Genomic DNA, 20,083 nt, shown 5'->3' on the forward strand with positions numbered 1-20,083 from the left:
GACAGTTTCTGCACATCTGTTTCTACACTCCAGCCTCAATGTTCAGTATTCTTAGTTCATTTTTTATGTTTTTGCTGAACTCCAGGGACTACCTGCAATTCTCTTTATCTCTGTTCCTTACAGGTAAAGAAAAGTACTATGTGTCTATGCTTTATAAAGGACATATATTTATTAAAAAAACAGAACACGCACATGCCAATACTACCAGTCTCTTAAAAATTATTAAAAAATAGTCATATCTATTTGTGTTCAACCTCCTTTTCTGTTATAATGTCTTTTGTATACTGTGTCTTTTCCTGTTTTGAACACTGTCATGGATTTATGGCATCATGAACTCAACTTGTTTATGAATAATTTTTTTGAGAGTTGTTTTTTTTTTTTTTTTTTTTGCTATAGGGCATGTGCGCTCGCCAGACAGACAGAGAGAAACATAGAGACAGAAAGCGAGAAATCAGCCCCCAGGGGGATGGTCACACCGCAATCCCTTCTCCTCCATTCTCCTCTCAGGATCTTGGGCACGCACGCACGCACATGCACCCAGCGTGAGTTTTAAGCCACCGGGTCCGGGACGTGAACCACGGTCGACTACCTGGGAGTCCAGCGCTAACTGCTGGTTCCTGAATAATTATTTTTTAGTACTTAAATTGTTCCAAGTTAAACCGAGGAAACACCTCAAATCTGATTCGTTTGTCCTTTCAACATTATTCCAGGCATATTTTAAAGCATTTAGTGTATCCTGGCAACAATAAAATGTTCATCTAGTTTTAAAAGACTCTTGGTTTCTTTTAATGAAAAATCAGAATAGAACACTAAATCCCAGGCAGGAGGTAGTACATATGAAATTGTCTTACTGTTCAACCCCTTCTGTTACAAAACAGGTTGAATTCAGACTGATATTTTTAGTTTAACTCTGATTTACTAAAGCCATTTTATTTCCTTCTAAAACCTATTTTTCCTATGGTATATGCAAATCCAGAATGATATAGGCTTATTCTTTTCTTTTTTTTCAGAAGTTTTTGCGCTAGGGAGCATGCACTGGCTGGAGAGAGAGACAGAGAAACTAGGAGAGAAAGTGAGAAATAACACCCCCCAAGGGGGATGGCCATGCCCCAATCCTTTCCCCTTCATTCTCCTCCCAGAATTTTAGACACACACACACACATGCCTAGTGTAATTTTCAAGTCACTGGGTCTGGTACTTGAACCATGGTCAGCCATGTGGGAATTCAGTGACATAGCCGCTTTGTCATCTGCTGGTCCTCATTTCTTTTTTTTTTAATTTCACTTATTTTCTTATTTTCTTTTTGCATTAACTCACTGTACATCTTTACAACACAAAAAATGGATTTTTCCCAGCATGAATACACTATTAGTCTAGCCAGAGATATTACCATATACATTATCACCTGCAGATAATCTTCCATTCTCATGTTCATTCAATATTTTGCTTCTTTTCTTTTTCTCTTTGATTCCTCCTCCCATTCCCCTCTCTGGCCACCCTCCTTCCACACTGTCTCTCCTACCCACAGTTGCTCTCCATGCCTTTATGCCTTCCAATCTTTAAGTCTGTCACACAGTGCAAACATTTGGTATATATTAAGTAGGGATATACAATGCTTCTCTTTTATAGTCTGTGTTGTTTCACTCATCATCAAATCTTTTATATTCATCCACTTGCAATCAAATGCCAGGGTCTCATTTTTTTCTATGGCTGAGTAGTATTCCATAGTTTATATGTGCCACATGCATTCAATCCATTCATATGTTCTAGTACATTTGAGTTGATTCTATGTTTTAGCAATTGTGAATAATGTTGCAATAAACAATGGGGCAAGTACTTTTCAACTGAGTGTATTTCTATCCTTTGGGTAGATACCCAGGATTGGAATTATGGGATCATATGGTAGTTCTACTTGTAGGTTTTGGAGAGATCTCCATATTGTTCTCCACAGTGATTGTACTAATTTATATTCCCACCAACAGTGCAGGAGGGTTCCTTTTTCACCACAGCCTCACCAGCACTTATCTTTGTTGTTTGTTTGTTTGTTTTAGCCATTTTGACTGGGGTTAGATGATAGCTCTGTGATTTTGATTTGCATTTCCTTTAAGATAAGGATGTTGAGCATTTTTTTGAAAGCTTTTTGGCCATTTCTATGACATCCTTGGAAAGTTGTCTGTTTAGCTCATTTGCTCATCTTTTTTTTCTGAGAGGTTTTTGCTATAGGGTGCGTGTGTTCACCAGAAAGACAGAGAGAGACAGAGAGAGACAGAGAGACAAAAAGTGAGAAATCAACCCCCGGAGTGGACGGCCACACCACAATCCTTTCTCCTCCATTCTCCTCTTGGGCACGCATGCACACGTGCCTGGTGTGAGTTTAAGCCCCCCGGTCGAGGACTCGAACCACGTTCAACTACATGGGAGTCCAGCGATATAGCCATTATGCTAACTGCTGGTCCCACATTTGCTCATCTTTTAATTGGATCAATTTTTTTTTTTTTTTTTTTTTGCCAAGTAAACTGCTTGAGTTCCCTGTATATTCTGGTTATCAGTCCTTATCTGAGGTGTAGTTTGCAAGTATATTTTCCTATTCCAAGGGTTGTCTCTTCACTCCAATTATTGTTTCTTTTGTTGTGCAGAAGAAATAACCTGATATAATCCCTCTTGTCTGTTAAGGTCTTAAAGCTTTTGCTAACTCCAGAGTTGGAACTCTCCAAGAGTTCCTGCTGTGTTTCCACCAGTAGTATCATAGTTTAAGGCATTAAGTTTAGGTCTTTGATCTATTTTGAGTTGATTTTTGTTAATAGTGAGAGATAGGGATCAAGTTTCATTTTTCTGCAGGTGAATATACCAGTTTTTCCAGCACATTTGCTGAAGAGTTTTTCTTTTTTCCACTGGATAGACTTGTGCCTTTTGTCAAAAATCAGTTGGCTATATGTTTTGGGGTTCATTTCTGGGTTTGCTATTTCATTCTATTGGCCTACATGCCTATTTTTGTGCCAGTACCATGCTGTTTTGACTATCATAGCTTTGTAATATATTTTTGAATCAGCTAGTGAGATACCTCTTACTTTATTCTTTTTCACAATATTGAAGTCACTGGGTCTGGTACTTGAACCATGGTCAGCCATGTGGGAATTCAGTGACATAGCCGCTTTGTCATCTGCTGGTCCTCATTTCTTTTTTTTTTAATTTCACTTATTTTCTTATTTTCTTTTTGCATTAACTCACTGTACATCTTTACAACACAAAAAATGGATTTTTCCCAGCATGAATACACTATTAGTCTAGCCAGAGATATTACCATATACATTATCACCTGCAGATAATCTTCCATTCTCATGTTCATTCAATATTTTGCTTCTTTTCTTTTTCTCTTTGATTCCTCCTCCCATTCCCCTCTCTGGCCACCCTCCTTCCACACTGTCTCTCCTACCCACAGTTGCTCTCCATGCCTTTATGCCTTCCAATCTTTAAGTCTGTCACACAGTGCAAACATTTGGTATATATTAAGTAGGGATATACAATGCTTCTCTTTTATAGTCTGTGTTGTTTCACTCATCATCAAATCTTTTATATTCATCCACTTGCAATCAAATGCCAGGGTCTCATTTTTTTCTATGGCTGAGTAGTATTCCATAGTTTATATGTGCCACATGCATTCAATCCATTCATATGTTCTAGTACATTTGAGTTGATTCTATGTTTTAGCAATTGTGAATAATGTTGCAATAAACAATGGGGCAAGTACTTTTCAACTGAGTGTATTTCTATCCTTTGGGTAGATACCCAGGATTGGAATTATGGGATCATATGGTAGTTCTACTTGTAGGTTTTGGAGAGATCTCCATATTGTTCTCCACAGTGATTGTACTAATTTATATTCCCACCAACAGTGCAGGAGGGTTCCTTTTTCACCACAGCCTCACCAGCACTTATCTTTGTTGTTTGTTTGTTTGTTTTAGCCATTTTGACTGGGGTTAGATGATAGCTCTGTGATTTTGATTTGCATTTCCTTTAAGATAAGGATGTTGAGCATTTTTTTGAAAGCTTTTTGGCCATTTCTATGACATCCTTGGAAAGTTGTCTGTTTAGCTCATTTGCTCATCTTTTTTTTCTGAGAGGTTTTTGCTATAGGGTGCGTGTGTTCACCAGAAAGGCAGAGAGAGACAGACAGAGACAGGGAGAGACAAAAAGTGAGAAATCAACCCCCGGAGTGGACGGCCACACCACAATCCTTTCTCCTCCATTCTCCTCTTGGGCACGCATGCACACGTGCCTGGTGTGAGTTTAAGCCCCCCGGTCGAGGACTCGAACCACGTTCAACTACATGGGAGTCCAGCGATATAGCCATTATGCTAACTGCTGGTCCCACATTTGCTCATCTTTTAATTGGATCAATTTTTTTTTTTTTTTTTTTTTGCCAAGTAAACTGCTTGAGTTCCCTGTATATTCTGGTTATCAGTCCTTATCTGAGGTGTAGTTTGCAAGTATATTTTCCTATTCCAAGGGTTGTCTCTTCACTCCAATTATTGTTTCTTTTGTTGTGCAGAAGAAATAACCTGATATAATCCCTCTTGTCTGTTAAGGTCTTAAAGCTTTTGCTAACTCCAGAGTTGGAACTCTCCAAGAGTTCCTGCTGTGTTTCCACCAGTAGTATCATAGTTTAAGGCATTAAGTTTAGGTCTTTGATCTATTTTGAGTTGATTTTTGTTAATAGTGAGAGATAGGGATCAAGTTTCATTTTTCTGCAGGTGAATATACCAGTTTTTCCAGCACATTTGCTGAAGAGTTTTTCTTTTTTCCACTGGATAGACTTGTGCCTTTTGTCAAAAATCAGTTGGCTATATGTTTTGGGGTTCATTTCTGGGTTTGCTATTTCATTCTATTGGCCTACATGCCTATTTTTGTGCCAGTACCATGCTGTTTTGACTATCATAGCTTTGTAATATATTTTTGAATCAGCTAGTGAGATACCTCTTACTTTATTCTTTTTCACAATATTGGTTTGATGATACAGGGCCTTTTATTATTCAGACAAGTTTGATGATTATGTTTTCTAATTCTGTGAAGAATGTCTTAGTAATTTGATTGGCATTGGATTAAATTTATAAATCAGAATTAACATTTTGATTACGTTCATTCTTCCAATCCACAGGCTTTTTAAGGGGGGGGGGGTAGGTTCAAATCAATATTATTCCCAATTTTTTCCATGCAGCTGAACCTAAAACTCAAATCCCTTTTCTGTAGTTTCTCTCCTTATCTTTTATCTTGAAAACTGGGGGAAAGTTTAATAGAAGAGATGAGATGACTTTGACTTTCAAAGAACCAGTTAATTCACCAGCAAGTTAGTGTGGGGATGTATGAGGGGTATAAAGGATATTCTAGATAAAATTAAGCATTTTATAGTACATTATAGCACATTATGCAGTGGCATGAAAGGAATTGAGGATAAAACTCTGAGAGAAGTCAGTGACAATGACAAGAGCAACATGATATTTTGAGTTAGTGTATGAAGGATCTTGATTTGTCACACCAGAGTTAGATTTTTACTTCATATGTGGTCATAGGACAAAAATGACTGGGTGGTTATAAGAAATGCTCCAGAAAACTAATAAACAGAGAAAACTTACAAAATAATTCTAAGAAATTAACTCATTGATGCCATCAACTTCCTTCATGTAAGAAGAGTTCTAGAAAAAAAGTTAAAAAGAAAAAGTTAATGTGTACACTTACAAAAAAAAGGTTGATATTTTTGTAAGCTAAGATTGATGAGTTAAGTCCTCATGGAAATATCAACTCATTATCTAAGTATAGTAATATTTATTCCTCTTCCTCATTCTTAGAAAAAGAATTTTGCAATTGTCTGGGAGAATTCCAAGACGAACCTATAATCTCTGCCCTGGTGTTACTTCTACGATTAGGTTACAGTATATGGCAAGAGAGAAGGGATTTTATAGCTGTAATTAAGATCTCAATTACAGCTTGGAAAGTTGATGACTTGGAAAGTCATCAAAAGAGACATCATCCTGATGGACCTTAATCAGTTGGAAAACTTCTAAAATAGGATCTCGGACTTCACTGGGGTATGAAAGAGAATCTCTTGCTGAAGAAGCAAGCAGCTATGGTCCTACAGCTGCAAGGAAATGAATTCTGCCAACGTAAGCCTGAATGAGAACTTTGAAATTCAGATGAGGGCCCAGCCCTGGTCAGTGCCTGTTGAGATTCTGAACAGAGGACCCTGCCTATTCAGCCAAGCCTGGTTTCTGCCCCAGGAAACAACAACAACAATAAAAACAAAAATAAAAGCACAAACAAACAAACAAAAACTAACAGAAATTCAAGAGTATGCTGTTCTGATTTTCGAAATGAAGATTAAAGGACTTAATTTCTGCAGAGTCCCTAGATGGGCACCTGGCACACAGTAAACACACAAAATCTCATCCTTCTATGACATTACTCTACTAGCTATTGCTGACTATAGGTATATGAAAGGGTTTCTTCGTATACCCCCTTAACAAATAAGAGTGTTAGCCTATCCTAAACACTCAAACGCACAATTGAAAAAGAGGTCAAACTTATAACTATATTGTTTCAATAATGAATTCCAATTAGAAAATAATTAAACAATGGATAAAATAATGCAGGTGGCATGGTGACTATGGTGCTGGATTCCCACATGGACAACCATAGTTCGAGTCTTGAAACAGGAAGCTTGAAAATCAACGTAGGCGCATGTGTGAGCATGCCCAAAATCCTGAGAGGAGAATGGAGGAGAAGGAATTGACAGGAGTGTGGTGAGGGGAATCTCACTTTCCCTGTCTGCCTCCTCTGGCAATACACACACCCTATGGCAAAACCAAAAAAAAAAAAAAAAAAAAACACACCTGGTGGAGGCCTCATCATACTTGGCAATCTAACTGTTTCTCCTTCCCCAATATTTAGAGACCAGTCACAGTTCCAAAGTAATCACTAAAACCTCTGAAACCACATGGTATATTTGCTACATATTATTTCCCAAGTATTTCACAATGCAAAACCTCTATATTCATAAAGTAAAATGAAAATACTTTAGGAAAAGCTATTTACTAGTGGTAGACAAAGATCGATAAATAGAAAGAGAAAAGAAGGAAAGGAGGGAAAGGAGCAGGGAGAGAAAAGGGGATAGCAGGAGGGAGGGTAGGAAAGAAAGGAAGTAGATGACTTGGATCTTGATTATGAGAAGATACATTCTTTTTTTTCTTTTTAAGAGAGATTTTTGCTATAGGGAGTGTGCATTTGCCAGAGAATCAGAGAGAGGAGAGAGAAAGACAGAGAAACAAAAAGCCGGAAATCACCCCCTAGTGGGGATGGCCATGCTGCAATCCTTTTTCCTCTATTCTCTTGGGATTCTGGGCACAAACACACACTCACTCCCAGCATGTGTTTTAAACCACTGGGTCCAGGACTTGAATTGCGGTTGACTGTGTGGGAGTCTAGCGACTTAACCAGTATGCCATCTACTGGTCCTGAGAAGATACACTATTAATTCTCTGAGTCAAACAAATTGAATTTTAAAGAAATGAAGAGCTTTTTCAGAATTAGCAAAAATTATTGGGCTAGTGTTTTTGTTTGTTTATTTGTTTGTTTGTTTTAATTTAACCAAACTGGGAATGGGAAAACTTTTTTCTAAGATATCCAACTAGAAAGACTTAGGTGGATAAAGAAAAACGTCATTTGGAAATTAAAGTGAACTATTGCTAAAGACAGATACATCAGAATCACATAGAAGAACTTTTAGAACTTAGAGGTAGGTAGGCTTTATCCCGGAGATTCAGAGTTAGGAGGTCTGCAGAACAGACTAGGAAATGATACTTTAAAAATTCTTTGTATTAGTTAAAGGTGAGCTGTAGTAACAAATAGATGCTAAAGAGTCTGTAGACTAACATGATAAAAATGAATTTCTTGCTCATAAAATAGTTGAGAGTGAGGTTGGTAGGAGAGCTCTTCTTTCAGTCCTTCTGAAAACCAGAGCCTTCCCACCTGTGGCTCTGCCATACGCTCTTGCCATTTGCATTAGTTTAACAGAAGGAGAAATAGCATGGAGGGGCATATGCGGGAAGTTACAATGAGCCAGAGGGAAGGTAGCACACATTCTCCCTCTTCTTTATTCTGTTCAGGAGACTGTAGATGCCTCCCTAGAAGAGAGAGAGGGAAATACCGTCTCGCCGTAGTGTCAGTAAGAAAAGGAAGGATATCTCTGTGAGCAGGAGGCAGTCCCTGTTCTAAGTATACCCTGTGAATTTTATATACAGCTGACGCATGCTTGAGAGTTCACAACTGAAAATACAGCTGTTATACTTACCTGGCAGGGAGATACCATGACCACAGAGGTGGGTTTCCCAGGGCCAGGCTTGTCCATTGCACTTCAGATGTGCTGACCCCTGCAATTCGCCGGGAAATCACAGGGGTCAGCATAATATGTGGCAGTGGGGGACTGAATTCATTCTTTCCTCTGTTTAATAGATAGAGGTACAGATATAACTTTTATAAAAAATATAACTTTTATAAAAAACATATAAATAAATATATAAAACATTTTTTTAAAATTGCCAAAGGGCATTTACAGTAGCATAATTTGTAGTAGTGGGGGACTGCATTCACTTTCTTCCTGCTTTAATATATATATATATATATACTTTTTAAAAATTGCCAGAGGGCATTTGCGCTCATCAGATAGAGACAGAGAGAGGGAAAGAAAGAAAGCATCCCCAATGGGGCATTGCAATCCCTTCCCTTCCATTGCTCACTCCTTTCAGGATTTTGGGCATGCACGCACATGTGCCCAGTGTGTTTATCAAGTCACTGGTCTGGGACTCGAACCTCACAGTCAGCTATATGGAATCTAGCACCTTAATCGTTATGCCAACAATTGGCCTAAAATGATATCTTTTGGATCAAAATAGTCTACATTCCAAATTTGGCCATTTGACAGTTGTCTAACCTTGGGGTAAATACTTCCTCTCCCTGGGCATTACTTAACCTCAGTTCCTTCTTTTAAATGAAGATTAAAAACATGTTACAGCCTAAGATTCTTGAGAGACTGAAAAGAGATAATATGTTTAAAATCATTAGAACCACTCTTGGCACTTAGTCAATAGGACCAAATGTTTTAACAGTACTGTTGCTTTAAGATGAAAGTATTCTGCTCTGGCTAAGAACTCAGATGGATCAGTGTCAGAATAAACCATTTGTTCCATCAGAATGATTAGATTTGGAGAGTTTTAGAAGGTAGAATCTTAACACATTAGAAGTTCAATTTTTGTTATCCTAAGAGTTCCTAGGCAAGTGAGCAGCTCTCCCCCATGCTGTCAGTCATTCAGAATTGTGGTCTCTTGCCATCTGGTGGTCCCTGCAGACCCTGGGCTTCTTCATCATCTTCTCCAGTGTTGCATTGGAAGCAGCGTGTGTTACTGAGTCAAACTAACTGAAAGAAAAATTACTGACTTTAAAACCAAAATGAAAGCAACCTTCAGATATTAATAAATGGGCAATATTGGCAATGCTACCTTCATGAAATAATTCAATTATTACATACTCTGATTTAGGGTGTTTGGGTTATTTTTAGATGTAACTTTTTCCACATACGAATGTGTATCACTACATCTGAGGCACTCAAAAAACACTTCCAGAATGATATCTGAGTCGTACAGTGCTAATCAGTTCAAACAAATGATACCAGCACTAACTAATACCAAATGGTTCCATTCTGTGCCACGGGAGGGATTCATTTACAGAGTGGTTCTGAAGTCTGTATACCACTAAGGCACAGAACCCAGGAAGCTATCAGAACCAGAGATGAACTTCATTTAGCATTTCTTAAAGCTGAGTAAGATACGGGCTTCTCTTCAAGAAAAATAATATTCACCAAACCACAAGAACCATGTCATGGTTCCTTGGTTTTCAAACTCCAACTAGAGAAATACGTTCCTTGTCAAAATAACTCAGAGTGAACTGCGTCTCTGCATGCCTTGTCTCGTTTCTCCATGATTTTCTGGCTCTCCCACTTTCGACCCCACTTCCCCCACCCTCTTGCCATGCTCACACGCCTTTTGCACAGTCCTGCACAGCCAGCATCTCGGCACACGCTGCCCTCCATCTCACTTTCCTGAATCCACCCAGGCTTACCTCTTGGGACTTGTTCTAATTTGATCAATTCTTTTTTAAAATTTAATTTTAGTGTATTTATTTCTTCTATAAGTAAAACAAAGAGAAATATATAGACTGGCAGACAAAGACAGAGAATTCCCTTCCTGGAGGAGTCCGACCCGGTGAGGCCCCAGGATCTGTCTGAGCCCCCTGACCTTTGAGCTTCGCTTCCGGTCGGATCAACACGTTGGCAAGGCTACTGTTGTACACCCCCCGACCTTGGAACAAAGCTTGGGTCAGTTAGCATGTCAGCAAGGCTGCTTGCTATTTGCTCCAGAGAATTGAGGCAGCCTCACTGGGAAGCGACCCCCCTCTGACTCCCCAATTTACTACTATGAAAGAATTGCATAGCTCTCCTATACATCCTGAGTATATGATAAAATCTTCCAGGAAGTCCTGCTCCCCTTTGCTCTGATCTGATCACTTACTATTAATTACAATGCTTTATCTCCATGGTCACAATAGAGGGTTGTTCTTTATTGTTAAAAGACTTTATGAGCTGATAATTGAAACACGTAGCCCCTCTCCCATTTACTTGTATGTAACACATTTTCAATAAAAAGGCACGATGATTCCTAGCAGTCGTCACTCCTTAGAGAGCGATCTCTGAGGGGTGTCCGGCATAGGACGTGCATGAAAGGCATCGAGGCCTCTGTCTTCTGTTCACCTTCGCCGCCTTCGTCGAGATAACCCACCCACGCCAAGGCTGGACCCCGGCACCTTCCGAGTCCTTATGCCACAATCTACCCCCAGCTTCAGTCAATCCAGATCATGGGTGCACATACCCAGCATGCACAGGGCCGTGGGACATGAGCCCAGCAAGTGCCCATGTGGTTCCAGTTCCATTACTGCTACACAACCATCTGGCCCCCAGTCTGATGGAACTTTGCTGACCTGATGAACCTATTAGTCTCAACTCTCATGTGCCTCGCTCACAATACGGTAATCAGGGTTCTCACCTCTGTAGGTTCCCTCCATCGGTGTTCTTGCCTTGGGTAGGCCACATACTGGGGAAGCTGGAGGAAAGAACATTGGGGGCACCCTCATTGGACCTCATGGAGTCATTTACTGTCATTTTCTTTATGCCCTTAGCAAATCACCTTGAGCATTTCAGCTTCCTTTCCTCCCCAGCAAAATAGAGACGGTGACAATTTCCTAGGATCAAATCATAATCACAGTTTATTTACTTCCTTACTATGTGCTTGATTCTCTATCAAGAGTTAGATGTATTAATCTTTACAACATCCCTGTGAGGTAGATTTTTAGATGAGAAACCGAGGCGAAGAAAGACTAAGTGACTCAACAAATGTGGGCATAGCTCTTGGATCTGTAGAGTTTCAAGTGATACTGAGTCACCTCATTGACTTACTTGCTTCCTAATGTACAGTCAGGGCAGAAAGTTGTATCACCAGTAGCGCCTGAAGAAGGAATATGGTAGTCTCTCTGCGTTCAGTTTAGCAGCATTGCTGTGGTGGTTCCTTGCCACACCAGCCCACTTTGCAAAAAGTCAAGTAATATAAACTTCAATTTGACCTAGTTTAATCGAACTGTGGGTTGTGGTTCAATTATCCAACAATTGATTACTAAGAATTTAAACAGTTTTTAACAACCACTATAAATGCAGGTTTTCTTTTGCGGTCTCTCTCAGAAACTAATGTTGCTATTTCTCACTACCAAGTATGTACCGTAACTCCTGCTAAATAGCCTGAGAAATGCAGAAGGAGTTATACCCTTACTGTGTGTCAAACACGCTGGGTTTAAAGCAGGACCATGAATGGATCTTGAAATGTCGCAGCTAACTCCAAACGCCACCCATTATGTTTATTGTCTACAGTTTATGGGCAGTCATTTTGGAGCCTTGGTTTTGCTCAATAAAATCCTATTTTTTGCTTCCCTCTTAGTGAGCAAACCCAAGTGGAGAGAAAAACAGACAGAACACGGGGGTGCGGGGGTCATGCGAACACTCACAGCACAGCATGCTGAGCCCGCTGATTTTGGCTCCTCTGCTACTGTATCACGGAGTCAAAGCGAGACCGGGAAGGACCAAGGTTGACATCACTGGGGCTGCACAGAGGCAGCCCAGCTCTGTAGGCACCAAGAGTCCCCTCTGCTCTGCTGACCTCATGAATAAGATAGCATTTCTAAAAGAGAAAGATCAGCGAGAACAGAGAGGATAAGAAAGCAGTTTTCGAGACTGAGCTGTTGCCTTCCGGAGTCCTGTTGGGGCTTCATAGGCCTCCTTTAGCTACTTTAGAATGTTAGAACAAGCAATCTGCTTTGAGTTTGGAAAGGTCTAATATTCCTTATGTGAAGGTGTTAAACTCATCAGGAAAAACAAAGAAAGAAAGAAAGAAAAAGCCTCTGACTCTCAGGAGCATGGTGTGAAAACAGAGCACGCCCTACTCTCACATTTCTTTTCTGCCTCCCTTAACCCTTGTTGCTAGATTGTGGTTTATGGGTTCTTTGTTCTGTCTTTATTTCTCACTGTTTTTACTTTTCATGGCAAGTATCTAAGTTGCTTTAATTCAGGATCTAATATTTTTGAAGTAATAGAGAAAGTTGGTATTGGTCACAGCCAGGGCTGAGTAGATAAGTTTGCACGAGTTCCACCTTCATGCATCGCCCCACGTGAGGCCTTCCTCCATCCCACCTGGATTTAGAGAAGTTACTTTCAGTCCACGAGGATTGTCACTGAAGGGGGAAGAAGTATACTCAACCAAAGGAATGCTTCCTCCACTCCTGAAATTAAAGAGGTGGGCGAAGTCAGCTTCCTTTTCCTGAAGGCATTTCAAGGGGAGTCATGTCAAAGCGATGGACCTAACCTGAGTCGGTGCTTTAAAGGAAAGGAGAATCTGAATTCCCCAGTGGTTTAAAGGGAAGGAGAATTTGGATTCCCCAGCTGATTTAATTTCTATGGGCTAAATTAAATTCAACATGCATACGTTTAGCGCTTCTATTGTCATTCAAGATAGAGCACGTGTATGCATGAAAGAGAGAGAGAGAAGCTTCCACAGGCCTGGTCATGCCACAGTTCTCTTCCTGCAGCCCTTTAGCTTGCCAGGATCCTGGGAACATGCACAACCTGTTTTCAGGCCAACCAAACCAGTGACACTGCAGCTGCCATGTGACTTCTAGCTCCACAGTTTGGTATGCTACAAACCATGCTGTAGAGACTGGGCCAACAAGTACATGTTTATATATCACTAACGGTACCTACTGTCACCATTTCACATGTGTAAAATAGTTCTTGCCTGTGGTTACTTTAATTATGGAAAGACAGCTAATAATACGGGGAAGAAGATCTTCGCCACCAAGTGCAAAGGAAAGTAGCGTATATCATATAAAAGCAATGAAAGCTTTGCTCTTTCTATAGCATAACTCATTTTGGTTTTGTTTAGAACCCCCTTGATGACAGGGAGGAAACATAAAGTGGCACAAGAGAGGTGAAATGGCATAGAGCAGAAAAATGCAAACAAAACGGAAAGGAACTATCAAAGGAAAAATTGATAGAACTGGAGTGGCCACGCAGTGCCCAGGATATCTCTGCTTCGCCACACTGCCGAAGTTTGAACTGTTATGTCTGGGATGCAATCAAAAGCCTGTGGACACCTAGACAGGAAACAGTTGCCCTATTTTATTAGATAAAATGTTAGACTAACATTTCTGTGCAAGTTAGGTCTAGGAGCCAGGACTAGGATTTAGGACTTATAGGGAAACAACTTCAGCCCACTTCCTGTGTGTGTTGTATCGTGCTAGGCAGTTTGGGGCTACTAGATGAAGTTCCACGTAATAAGGGCTCTCCACCTTCCTTAAGAAGCCATTTCACAAGGGGGACCCGCAGTTGCTGTAATGGTTACATCACTGGACTCCCACGTAGTTGACTGTGGTTCAACTCTGTACCTAGCAGCTTAAAACTCACACCAAGTGCCTGTGCCTGTATGCCCAAAATTCCAAGAGGAGAATGGAGGAGAAGGGATTGCAGCATGGCCATTGCCCCCCGCCCCGAGGTGATTTCTCCCTTTTTGTCTCTGTCTTCCTCTGTCTCTCCAGTGAGTGCATGTACCCAATAGCAAAAATCTCCCTTAAAAAAAAAAAAAAAATTCACAAAGCCAGTTTTCTTGACCTCAGGACCTCTCAGAGTTTTAACAGAGAATGTGTAATATGTCTGTTCTTACAGTTTCTGTCTTAAAGCTTATTTTGTCTGAAATCAGTATCACGACTCAAGGGTTTTTTGGGTTTCTGTTTGTATGGAATACCTTTTCACAGCTCTTCGCTTTTAGTCATGTACGACTTTATCCGGGAGGTGTGTTTCTTGTAGGCCATAGATACGGGGTGTCTGTTTCTTCACCCATTCAGCCAGTCTGGGTCTCTTGACTGAAGAATTTAATAGGATGCTTCAAGATGAGATATTATGAGTCACATGTCTCAAGTATATTTAAGCTATGAACTCCTCCCCTTTGCTTTTTCCTGACAATGTTTTAACACCTTCCAGAATATTGTTCTGTAGAATCTGATTTGAAAAACACCAAGGGCGATAGTTAATTTTATGTGTCCGCTTGGCAGGATCCTGGAGCCAGATATTTGCTCAAACATGGTTGTAGGTGTTTCTGTGAGAGTGTTTTTGGATGAAATTTACATTTTAAAAAGTGAACTATAAGTAAAGAGGGTTGGCTTCCAAAACATGAGTGAGCCTCTTCCAATCTGTTGAATTCCCAAGTGGAACAAAAAGCTGAACCCCTCTTGACCCAGCCAGAACGAATACTGCGAGCAGACTGCCTTTGGACTTCAGCGTTGGCCCTTCCTGGCTGGCTGGTGGACTGCCTTTGAACTTGAACAGCCACTCTCTTCTGAGCCTAGAGTCTGAGACTTTCCCCATCTGACTCACTAAAGGCAGAGTTTGGACTCACCAAACCTCCACAATCATATAAGCCGATTTCTAAAAATAAGTCTCTTTACACACACCCTACTGGTTCTATTTCTCTAGAGGAATTTGACTAATAATATACCAAGTAAAACGCAAATTTGGAAACTAAAATGGAGCCTATTTCCAGGTGGTGAGAATAATTGTGAGTCATGACAACAAACAGATTTTGAGAAAAGGGTACCAAAAAATCCAGATGCTAAGATAATAAATGAAACGTGTCAGAACAAACAAAATGAGTCTCAGGGAAAGTAAAAGCACCCACATAAGAACAGAGGTATCAAAACACCAAATGAAGAAACCCTGGACTGTTACAGAGGTCCTCTCTAAGGCAGACTAGATGAACGTGAGTTTTTAGCTGAGACTTCAACTTGGTCTGGACTCTCTGTTCATATTCTACGAGTAAGCCATAGATGGAGGGACATGGTATCACGTGCTTCTGTTTGATACTGGCATAGCCAAAGAAAAGTTGGAACCAAACCACCCTGAAGTACATAACCATGTAATATTCATTTTATTGTATTTTATTTTATTAGCTGCCAGAGGGTGCATATATTCACTGGAGAGAGCAAGAGACAGAGAGACAGCAATGGAGGAGAAAGCATACCCCAATGGGGCTTTTACATCACAACCTTTTCTCCTGCATGTATTTGTTCTGTCAGGACCCCGCACATGCACGTACATGCACTCGGTGTGATTTTTTAAGCCACAAGGGCTAAGACTCGAGCCTCGCAATTGGCCGTGAATAGCCTTAACACAAGACTATAGGACTGGACTGGCCTGAACCAAGTAAGCTTTGGAAAAGACCCCAAGACAAGATCCCTGTACCTTAAGGTGAAATAAGGCACCAGGAGCTTCACTTTCCCTTCTCCTCACATATGCTGGCAGCCTCCATTAGTGATTTCCAAATATCCCGCACACCACAATCCTCCTGGACTGTGCTTCTGTTTTAGCCATTACTTGACACACTGATTGGATTCCTCTGCACACACTGAGCCACTAGTTCATGGGTTTGGAACTTAAACACAAGCCTGTACTGGAACACAAGCCTGTACTGGTTTGCCTACATCTTAGAGATGTGACCTCAGGCATACCACTTGGCCTCTCTGAGACGTTTGCATTATCCAAAACATGGAGATATAGAACATCTTTCATAGGGTTGCTCCAATGATTAAATGAATGCCAAATGTCAAATTCACAGTAAGTATTATTTCTCCCACATGGCAGTAACTTTATTTGCTCTTCACTTTCTCATTCAACCTTACAAGCCATTGTGTTTGGTTTCTTTTCCCCACCATTCAGCTTAAACCGGTCAAATATCACCAATGTCCTTGCAAAAATCTATTCACCTCTTCTCTGATATACAATTTTATATATATTCTGTCTATCACTTATTCACTAAAACTGTACTGTTCTTTTGCTCTATATCATGCACTGGTCTAAGCTGAAGATATACCCAAAAATGAGTATTCTCCATGTATTACAGCATTATTCATAATTGTCAGGACATAGAATCAATCTAAATGTCCGAAACAGTGGAGCGGATTTTAAAAATGTGGCTTAGGACCAGCAGTTGGTGTAATGGCTAAGTCTCTGAACTCCCATGTAGTCGACCACAGTTCAAGTCCCGGACCCACTGGCTTAAACTCACGCCACGCAGGTGTGCGTGTGTGCCCAAGATCCTAAGAGGAGAATGGAGGAGAAGGGACTGTGACGAGGTCATCCCCCCGGGGGGTGATTTCTGGCTTTCTCTCTCTCTGTCTTTCTGGTGAGTACATGCACCCTACAGCAAAAGCTTTCGGGGGGGTACATGCCCCCTACAGAAAAAGCCTCTCAAAAAAAAAAAAAAAAAAAGTGGCACATCTACTCTATGGAATACTACTCACCTATAAAAAAAGAGTGAGACCCTGACATCTGATACAAAGTATATGAATATAGAATTTTTATTGCTAAGCAAAAGAAGTCAGACTGTGAAAGATAGGCATTGTATGTCTCTACTTAATATATACCAAAGATCTGTACTCTATAGCAGAAACGGAAAGAATGGAAGGTATAATAGCAGGGAGACCAATCGTAAATAATAGAGAAGAGGGTGAGTGATAGGGGGTAGAAGGGAGGAGATCATGGAAAAAAAAAAAACAAAACTTTTAATAGACACAAAAATGAGAAGCAATCTGTTGATGATAATGCATATGGTAATGTCTTTGATTTGACTAATATATCCACATTATTCATGCTGGAAAAAACTATGTTGTATAATATAAAGATGTAGAGTGAAAAATCATTTAGGTAAAAAATTATTACCTAAAAAAAAATTTAAAAAGGAGCTTGTCACTTGGAGGAAATGAAAGAACATCCACATGGCTGGACAAGAGAAAGTGTGGTATGAAATGAACTAGAAGAACAGGCATGAACTTAGCCATGCAGGGGCTTGTAAACGATGATGAAGTTTGGATTGAAGTCCAAGGGCAACTTGAGGCCCTGGAGGATTTTGAGCCAATACAATCACCATTGCTGTGATTGGATCATGCATTAGACTAGGGCTAGAAAAAAGCTGAGAGATCAACTGGTTTATGGGGCTTGGGTATGGATGTTGGAAGTTGAGATGAAAACAAGTGGAAGGATTTGAGATGAATTTTTGGTGGAGAATTGAAAAGGTTTGTAGGCGAATTAGGTGAGGAAGATAAAGATGGTGGATGTGCCACAAATTCTAAGGTTCAGGCTTGAACAACAGGTTGGATAGTAGAGGTATTTACCAAGAGGCACTAAAACATTTTCTAGGGGAAGGGCCAATATCTCTATAGTTACAGAAATTTTCCTAGTGATTCTGATAGCTAATGTTTGTTGGGGGACACCAATAGAAAGAGGTGATATGCATCATACTTGTTACATTTCATGGCTAGTGATCATATCTATCTTTGGAGATAGCTTGCCTTTTTCAAATCTTGTTGCTTACGGGATACGAAACTAGGAAAGTCAGTTCCATTATCTGTAAAATGGAAATAACAATAGAACCCTACCACATGGGACTATTGTGAGGTGTCCACCTTATAAAACACATAGAGCGCTTTCTAGAGGCCAGTCAATTGGACATGCTGAGTTCTTTTACATCTCTGTGCTTTAGCTCTTGCCCTGCCCTTTGCTTGATGTATTCATTCCTCCTTATTTCACGTGCTAATCTCCCATTTTGTTATAGAAATAATTTTCATCTCTACTCTCTCAGTTGCCACTAGCCTAAGCCAATCACCTGGGCCATTTCCCCCACTTCGTAGTTCTGCACGGATACTTCCACTATAGAACTTAACTCATTATGTTGACATTATTTGTTTGGTCTCCTGGACAAGATTTGGAGGTTTCTGACTTTGTCTTCTACAAGTTCATATACAAAGAACTTAGTCTGTTGTCACAGCTTGAGGGCCAGAACGAATTTGTTGGATTTAATTGAGTTTAATTAAATTAAAAGCATGATACCCTCAGGGAACTTATCTCACAATCTTAGCCTCTTGTTTAATTAAAGTGGCTTATAGATGCAGTTACAGCAAGTTCCACCCAAGGGGTATAAAAAGTTTGCCCTCATTGACTAGTTAGGCTCAACTTTTAGCCTAAACCAGTCATGCCAGGCATAACACCTTTCTTATCTGCCTCTCACCTCTGCTTTGCTCTTCCTGAGCAATGTGGGGCCCATGCCTTTCTGAGGAACAGAAGAACAGGGCTGGGGAGGAAGAGACACTCCTACAGCTTTGCAAACCTTTCTTCCCCTTCTTCATGGGCAAAGGAAAATGGCAAGTGCTGCTGTCTGTGCTGTATGAATAAGCACACTCAGGCTGACTTGAGTCTTCTCTAATCACATGGCTTTGCACAGAAGGTCCTAACACCAGCCGACAAATATCAATAATTTTGCAAGCACGGCCAAATACCCCAGAACAACTTGTGTAATAGGACCCAGGGTTTGGAAGTTTTTTGTTTGTTTGTTGTTTTTTTTAAGAATTGTTTATTTCATTTTTATTTATTCATTCATTTATTTTCATTTGATCAGAAAGATACACATACGCACACACATACACACACACACACACACACAGAGATAAAGCAAGCCACCAGGTCCAGGACTTGAACTGTGTTTGGCCATGTGGGAGTGTCTAGCACCTTAACCACCACAGCACCTGCTGTTCCAGAGCCCATGGTTTTAACTATGCCCTTGTATAGAAACAGACTCTGAACTCTCTCATACTAACGCTTTGGAAGTCTTCAGCCTCCTAGAACTGTACATGGCATACCAGTTAGGCATTTTAAAGAAAATAATTTGATAAAGGGTTTGGATACCTGAGTAAAAGTTGACAAGAACGTTTCATTCTATCCTTTAATCTCAAAACGAATGAACATAGCAGGAGGCAGTTTGATATGTACAAGCAGTCTTTGGAGTCAAAAAGACCTGGGTTCAAACCCTGGCTCATTCACTTTTTAATTTTGTCTTTATTGAGGTTAATAATGATGGCAATTTATTATGACAATGATGATGATAACTTACATGTGTTTACTACATACCAGGCTCTGTTCTAAGGACTTTTTACATATTAATGTATTTAATTCTTAAGAAAACCAAACCCACAGAGAAGACAATATCATCATATTTGACAGTGAAGGAATCTGAGCCACGGAAATCTTTAGCTACTTGTACAATCTAGTAAAGAGCAGAGGCGGAATTCAAGCCCAGGCAGTTGAGCTACAGACACCTATTCTAACAGCCACTATACCTCCCACTTTCTCATGCACCTCAGGAGCATGTCTGACTTTCGACATTTGAGTTTCCATAACCAAAATGTGAGGCCTGAATGTAGAAAGTAGAATCCTAGTCACCAGAGGGACACCCAGTCTACAGAAGTTCATTTCATTTCAGTTTGAATCCTCATAATGTACTAATGGGCCATAATATTTATAAGTAAATTCTAGTAAAATTCTGAGCTATTTAGAGTACCC

The 20,083-nt window shown here is 40.2% G+C and overlaps 1 non-coding gene across 1 annotated transcript; it reads left to right on the forward strand.

Annotated features, from left to right (window-relative positions):
* The first annotated feature begins 8,333 nt into the window (after positions 1 to 8,333).
* Positions 8,334 to 8,494, forward strand: LOC114007616 (U1 spliceosomal RNA). Its single transcript, XR_003549213.1, has one exon. It is a non-coding gene; the product is annotated as a U1 spliceosomal RNA (small nuclear RNA).
* Positions 8,495 to 20,083: the final 11,589 nt, after the last annotated feature.

This window comes from Tupaia chinensis, unplaced genomic scaffold (genome assembly GCF_000334495.1).
Source record: "Tupaia chinensis unplaced genomic scaffold, TupChi_1.0 Scaffold000208_1, whole genome shotgun sequence".
Classification (NCBI taxonomy): domain Eukaryota; kingdom Metazoa; phylum Chordata; class Mammalia; order Scandentia; family Tupaiidae; genus Tupaia; species Tupaia belangeri.